The following is an 8,076-nucleotide window of genomic DNA, read 5'->3' as shown; positions in this document are numbered from 1 at the left end:
GTTATTGAATCTCCTAGTTAAGCATAATGATTCTTGAACATAGCTATTGTATGAGTCTTGGCTGTGGCCCAAAGCACTCTGTCTTCCAGTATTACCACCGGATACATACATGCCACAGACATATAATTGGGTGAACCTTTTCAGATTGTGACCCAGCTTTGCTAGAGTCCCCAACTAGAGGTGTCCAGGGTTCTTAAGCACACTCTTGTTGCCTTGGATCACAACTTTATTTCTTTCTTTTTCTTTTCCTTTTCTCTCTCTTTTTTTTTTCGAATTTTTTTTCACTGCTTTTTCTTGCTTCAAGAATCAATCTAATGATTTTTTTAGATCCTCAATAACAGTTCTCTTTTTCCTCATTCTTTCAAGAGCCAACAATTTTAACATTCTCAAAACAACAAATTCAAAAGACATATGCACTGTTCAAGCATTCATTCAGAAAACAAAAAGTATTGTCACCACATCAAACTAATTCAACTAGTTTCAAGGATAAATTTTGAAATCCTGTACTTCTTGTTCTTTTGTGATTAAAGCATTTTTCATTTAAGAGAGGTGATGGATTCATAGGACATTCATAGCTTTAAGGCATAGACACTAAGATACTAATGATCATGTAATAAGACACAAACATAGATAAACATAAGCATAAAAATTCGAAAAATAGAAAATAAAGAACAAGGAAATTAAAGAACGGGTCCACCTTAGTGATGGCGGCTTGTTCTTCCTCTTGAAGATCTTATGGAGTGCTTGAGCTCCTCAATGTCTCTTCCTTGCCTTTGTTGCTTCTCTCTCATGATTCTATGATCTTCTTTATTTTCATGGAGGAGGATGGAATGTTCTTGGTGCTTCACCCTTAGTTGTCCCATGTTGGAACTCAATTCTCCTAGGGAGGTATTGATTTGCTCCCAATAGTTTTGTGGAGGAAAGTGCATCCCTTGAGATGAATATCTCCATCTCCCATGGCTCGGAGGTGGAAGCTTTTGCCTTCCCTTTCCTCTTTCTAGAGGTTTTTCCGGCCTCAGGTGCCATAAATGATTATAGATAAACAAAAAGCAACGCTTTTACCACACCAAACTTAGAAAGTTTGCTCGTCCTCGAGCAAAAGAAGAAAGAAGAGAGAGTGGTGGGGTAGGTGGGGATCCTGTGGGGTCCACAGATCCTGAGGTGTCAAGGAAAAGTCATCCCTGCACCAAGTGGCGAGCAAAAATGCTCCTTATGCCTATTCTGGCGTTAAACGCCGGGCTGGTGCCCATTTCTGGCGTTTAACGCCAGCTTGGTGCCCATTCCTGGCGTTTAACGCCAGTCTGGTGCCCCTTTCTGGCGTTAAACGCCCAGAATGGTGCCAGACTGGACGTTAAACGCCCATCTGCTAGCCTCACTGGCGTTTAAACGCCAGCAAGTTCTCCTCCAGGGTGTGCTGTTTTTCTTTCTATTTTTCTTTTTGTTTTTGCTTTTGTGACTTCTCATGATCATCAACCTATAGAAAACATAAAATAACAAAGGAAATTAGATAAAATATAACATTGGGTTGCCTCCCAATAAGCGCTTCTTTAGTGTCAGTAGCTTGACAGTGGGCCCTCATGGAGCCTCACAGAGGCTCAGAGTAAAGTTGGAACCTCCCAACACCAAACTTAGAGTTTGAATGTGGGGGTTCAACACCAAACTTAGAAGTTGGTGGTGGCCTCCCAACACCAAACTTAGAGTTTGACTGTGGGGGCTCTGTTTGACTCTGTTTTGAGAGAAGCTCTGCATGCTTCCTCTCCATGGTTACAGAAGGAGAACCTTGAGTCTTATAGTTTGCACTGTCTGCAAGCCACGGAGCTTCCTGAATAGCAAATAATTGCTCATCCGGAAAGGTTTCAGAGATCTCAGTAGGAAGGAGGGATGCTCCTGCTACTGGTTCTATCCTTGACAGGTGATCAACTACTTGATTCTCTGTACCTTTTCTGTCTCTTATTTCTATATCAAACTCTTGCAGAAGCAACACCCATCTTATGAGCCTGGGTTTTGAATCCTGCTTTGTGAGTAGATATTTAAGAGCAGCATGGTTAGTGTACACAATCACTTTTGATCCTACTAAATAAGATCTGAACTTGTCAATGGCATAAACCACTGCAAGTAACTCTTTTTCTGTGGTTGTGTAGTTCTTCTGTGCATCATTTAGAATACGGCTGCCATAATGAATGACATGCAGAAGCTTACCATGCCTTTGTCCCAATACTGCACCAATGGCATGGTCACTGGCATCACACATTAGTTCAAATGGTAATGTCCAGTCTGGTGCAGAGATGACTGGTGCTGTGACCAGCTTAGCTTTCAGGGTCTCAAACGCCTGCAGACACTCTTTATCAAAGATAAATGGAGTGTCAGCAGCTAGCAGATTACTCAGAGGTTTGGCAATTTTTGAAAAATCCTTTATAAACCTTCTGTAGAATCCTGCATGCCCCAGAAAGCTTCTGATTGCCTTAACATTGGTAGGTGGTGGTAATTTTTCAATTACTTCAACTTTAGCTTGATCCACCTCTATTCCCTTGTTTGAAATTTTATGCCCAAGGACAATTCCTTCAGTCACCATAAAGTGACATTTTTCCCAGTTTAAGACCAGGTTAGTCTCTTGGCATCTTTTCAGAACATGTGCTAGATGGTTAAGGCAGGAGCTGAATGAGTCTCCAAATACTGAAAAGTCATCCATAAAGACTTCCAAAAATTTCTCTATCATATCTGAGAAGATAGAGAGCATGCACCTCTGAAAGGTTGCAGGTGCATTGCACAGACCAAAAGGCATCCTTCTGTAGGCAAATATTCCAGAAGGACATGTAAATGCTGTTTTCTCTTGGTCCTGAGGATCTACTGCAATTTGGTTGTAACCTGAGTAGCCGTCCAAAAAGCAGTAGTATTCATGACCTGCTAGTCTCTCTAGCATCTGGTCTATGAATGGTAAAGGAAAATGATCCTTTCTGGTGACTGTATTGAGCCTTCTGTAGTCAATACACATACGCCACCCTGTAACTGTTCTTGTAGGAACCAGTTCATTCTTTTCATTATAAACCACTGTTATGCCTCCCTTCTTGGGGACAACATGGACAGGGCTCACCCAGGGGCTGTCAGAAATAGGATAAATAATCCCAGCCTCTAGTAACTTAGTGACCTCTTTCTGCACCACCTCCCTCATGGCTGGATTTAGCCGCCTTTGTGGTTGAACCACTGGCTTAGCATCATCCTCCAATAGGATCTTGTGCATGCATCTTGCTGGGTTAATGCCCTTAAGATCACTTATGGACCACCCAAGAGCTGTCTTGTGTGTCCTTAGCACTTGAATTAGTGCTTCCTCTTCCTGTGGATTTAAAGCAGAGCTTATGATCACTGGAAAAGTGTCACCTTCTCCCAGAAATGCATATTTCAGGGATGGTGGTAGTGGCTTGAGCTCTGGTTTAGGAGGTTTATCTTCTTCTTGAGGAATTTTCAGAATTTCTTTTATTTCCTTTAGTTCCTCCAGATCAGGCTGAACATCTTTAAAGATGTCATCTAGCTCTGATTCAAGACTTTCAGTCATATTGACCTCCTCCACCAAAGAGTCAATAATATCAGTGCTCATGCAGTCATTTGTTGTGTCTGGATGCTGCATAGCTTTGACAACATTCAACTTGAACTCATCCTCATTGACTCTCAGGGTTAATTCCTCTTTTTGGACGTCAATGAGGGTCCGTCCAGTTGCTAGGAAAGGTCTTCCTAGAATGAGAGTTGCACTCTTATGCTCCTCCATTTCCAGCACTATAAAGTCAGTGGGAAAGGCAAATGGCCCAACCTTGACAATCATATCCTCAATTATGCCTGATGGGTATTTAATGGAGCCATCAGCAAGTTGGAGACATATCCTGGTTGGCTTGACTTCTCCAGTCAAGCCAAGCTTTCTGACAGTGGATGCAGGTATTAGGTTGATACTTGCCCCAAGATCACATAGAGCTTTCTTGGTACAAGTACCCTCTAATGTGCATGGTATCATAAAGCTTCCAGGGTCTTTAAGCTTCTCTGGTAAGCTCTTTAATATGACTGCACTGCATTCTTCAGTGAGAAAAACTTTTTCAGTTTCTCTCCAATCCTTCTTATGACTTAAGATCTCTTTCATGAACTTAGCATAAGAAGGTATTTGCTCAAGTGCCTCTGCAAACAGAATCTTTATTTCAAGAGTCCTCAGATAGTCTGCAAAGCGGGCAAATTGCTTATCCTGTTCCGCTTGGCGGAGTTTTTGAGGATAAGGCATCTTGGCTCTATATTCTTCAACCTTAGATGCTGCAGGTTTATTCCTTACAGAAGTGGTTGGAGAAGCCTTTTTAGAGGGGTTACTATCAGCACTCACAGGTGTCTGATTCCTCATTGGCGTTTGAACGCCAGGGTTGGGTGGAAAATGGGCGCTTAACGCCAACTTTTTCCCCTTTTCTGGCGTTTGAACGCCAGAACTGGGCAAGGAATGGGCGTTTAACGCCAGTTTTCCTCCCTTTTCTGGCGTTTGAACGCCAAAAGTATTCCTCTCTGGGCTCTTACTGTCCTCAGAGGGATTTTGGACAGTGGTTTGGTTATCCTCTGTCAATTATTCCTTATTTGGCTTTTTGCCACTTTGAGCAGTGTTATTCAATGTCTTCCCACTCCTCAGTTGAACTGCTTGACATTCTTCTGTTATCTGTTTAGATAGTTGCTGTCTTGTTTGATTCAATTGTGCTTCCATATTCTTGTTAGCATCTTTAGTGTCTTGGAGCATCTCTTTAAATTCTGCTAATTGTTTTGTCATAAGGAGCAATTGTTGATTAATCTCAATCATCTGTTCTTGAGGATTAGGATCAGTGGCTACTGCCATGGCTTCCTCTTTTGGGGAGAACTCGTTGCTAGAGTACAAATATTGATTTCTAGCAACAGTGTCTATAAGCTCTTGAGCCTCTTCAATTGTCTTCCTCATGTGTATAGATCCACCAGCTGAGTGGTCTAAAGACATCTGAGCTTTTTCTGTAAGCCCATAGTAGAAGATGTCTAACTGTACCCACTCTGAAAACATTTCAGAGGGGCATTTTTTTAGCATACCTCTATACCTCTCCCAGGCATTATAAAGGGATTCATTATCCTCTTGTTTAAAGCCTTGGATGTCCAGCCTTAGCTGTGTCATCCTCTTTGGAGGGTAAAAGTGATTCAGGAATTTGTCTGATAACTGTTTCCATGTCTTTATGCTTGCTGTAGGTTGGTTATTCAACCACCTCTTAGCTTGATCTTTCACAGCAAATGGAAACAGTAATAGTCTGTAGACATCCTGATCTACCTCTTTATCATGTACTGTGTCAGCAATTTGTAAGAACTGTGCCAGAAACTCAGTAGGCTCTTCCTGTGGAAGACCGGAATACTGGCAATTTTGCTGCACTATGATAATGAGTTGAGGATTTAGCTCAAAGCTGCTTGCTTTGATGGGAGGTGTACAGATGCTACTCCTATATGCAGCTGTAATGGGGTTAGCATATGACCCCAGAGTCCTTCTGGACTGATCAATTCCACTTGAGTCCATAATGGATAAAGGGAATATGATATGAATTCACAAGTAAAATGTATATTATTTTTTTTATATTTTTTTTGAATTAATCGAAAAAAAATAAAATAGAATAAAAGGAAAATAAAATAAAATTTCGAAAATTAAAAGAAAATAAGATCAAAGCAAATTGAAAACTGGATCAGTTAGTTAATTAAAAAGATATGATTGAAAATTATTTTGAAAAAGATATGATTGAGAAGATATGATTGCAAATAAAAATGACTGAAAAGATATGATTTTGAAAATCTTTGACTAATTTAATGCAAAATTTTGAAAATTATGAGTAAAACAAGGAAAGGATATTTTTTTAAAATTTTAATGAGGAAAGAGAAAAACAACAGAACGACACTAAACTTAGAAATTTTAGATCAAAACAAAGAGAACAAACAAGAAAACTTTGAATGTCAAGATGAACACCAAGAACACTTTGAAGATCAAGATGAACACCAAGAACAAATTTTTGAAAAAATTTTTAAGTGAATAAAAGCACAAAAGACACCAAACTTGAAATTTTTAGAAAATCAAACACAAATTTTTTCGAAAACTTAAAGGAAAACACAAAGAAGACACCAAACTTAAAATATAAAACTAAACTCAAATAAAAGACTCTAAACCAACAAAAACAAAACAGTCCTAATCTAAGCAACAAGATAAACCGTCAGTTGTCCAAACTCGAACAATCCCCGGCAACGGCGCCAAAAACTTGGTGCACGAAATTGCAATCACACTTTTGCAACTCCGCACAACTAACCAGCAAGTGCACTGGGTCGTCCAAGTAATACCTTGCGTGAGCAAGGGTTGATCCCACGGAGATTGTCGACTTGAAGCAAGCTATGGTTATCTTGTAAATCTTAGTCAGGATATCAGAAATTATCAGGATTGATTGTGAAAAAGAACAAAAGAACATGAAATGATTACTTGTTTTGCAGTAATGGAGAATAGGTTGAGGTTTTGGAGATGCTCTGTCCTCTGAATCTCTGCTTTCCCACTGTCTTCTTCATCAAACACGCAAGGTTCCTTCCATGGCAAGCTGTATGTAGGGTTTCACCGTTGTCAATGGCTACCTCCCATCCTCTCAGTGAAAATGTTCCTATGCTCTGTCACAGCATGGCTAATCATCTGTCGGTTCTCGGTCAGGCTGGAATAGAATCCAGTGATTCTTTTGCGTCTGTCACTAACGCCCCGCCTGCTAGGAGTTTGAAGCACGTCACAGTCATCCAATCATTGAATCCTACTCAGAATACCACAGACAAGGTTTAGACCTTCCGGATTCTCTTGAATGCCGCCATCAGTTCTAGCTTATACCACGAAGATTCCGGTTAAAGAATCCAAGAGATAACTACTTAATCTAAGGTAGAACGGAGGTGGTTGTCAGGCACACGTTCATAGTTGAGAATGATGATGATTGTCACGGATCATCACATTCATCCGGGTTAAGAACAAGTATTATCTTAGAATGGAAGCAAGCATGATTGAATAAGAAACAGTAGTAATTGCATTAATCCATCAAGACACAGCAGAGCTCCTCACCCCCAACCATGGGGTTTAGAGACTCATGCCGTGGAAAGTACACAAAGAAAACGTGTAAAGTGTCATGAGGTACAGATACCATGTCAAAAGATCCTATTAATAGTAAACTAGTAACCTAGGGTATACAGAAATGAGTAAATGACGTAAAAATCCACTTCTGGGTCCACTTGGTGTGTGCTTGGGCTGAGCATTGAAGCATTTTCGTGTAGAGACCTTTTCTGGAGTTAAACGCCAGCTTTCATGCCAGTTTGGGCGTTTAACTCCAAGTTTTATGCCAGTTCCAGCGTTAAACGCTGGAATTTCTGAGGCTGATTTGCCACGCCGGTTTGGGCCATCAAATCTTGGGCAAAGTATGGACTATCATATATTGCTGGAAAGCCCAGGATGTCTACTTTCCAACGCCGTTGAGAGCGCGCCAATTGGGCTTCTGTAGCTCCAGAAAATCCACTTCGAGTGCAGGGAGGTCAGAATCCAACAGCATCTGCAGTCCTTTTTGGTCTCGGAATCAGATTTTTGCTCAGGACCCTCAATTTCAGCCAGAAAATACCTGAAATCACAGAAAAACACACAAACTCATAGTAAAGTCCAGAAAAGTTAATTTTAGCTAAAAACTAATAAAAATATACTAAAAACTAACTAAATCATACTAAAAACATACTAAAAACAATGCCAAAAAGCGTATAAATTATCCGCTCATCAGTATGCTAAGAAAATGCCCCTCTGAAATATTTTCAGAGTGGGTATAGTTAGACATCTTCTACTATAGGCTTATAGAAAAAGCTCAGATGTCTCTAGACCACTCAGCTGGTGGATCTATACATATGAGGGAGATGATTGAAGAGGCTCAAGAACTCATAGATACTGTTGCTAGAAATCAACATTTGTACTTTAGCAGTGAGCCCTCTACAAAAGAAGAAGCTATGGCAGTAGCTACTGATCCTAATCCTCAAGAACAGATTGTTGAGCTTAATCAGCAATTA

The sequence above is a fragment of the Arachis hypogaea genome, chromosome 10 (assembly GCF_003086295.3).
Source record: "Arachis hypogaea cultivar Tifrunner chromosome 10, arahy.Tifrunner.gnm2.J5K5, whole genome shotgun sequence".
Taxonomy (NCBI): Eukaryota; Viridiplantae; Streptophyta; class Magnoliopsida; order Fabales; family Fabaceae; genus Arachis; species Arachis hypogaea.
Note: the sequence above shows the minus strand (reverse complement) of the source record.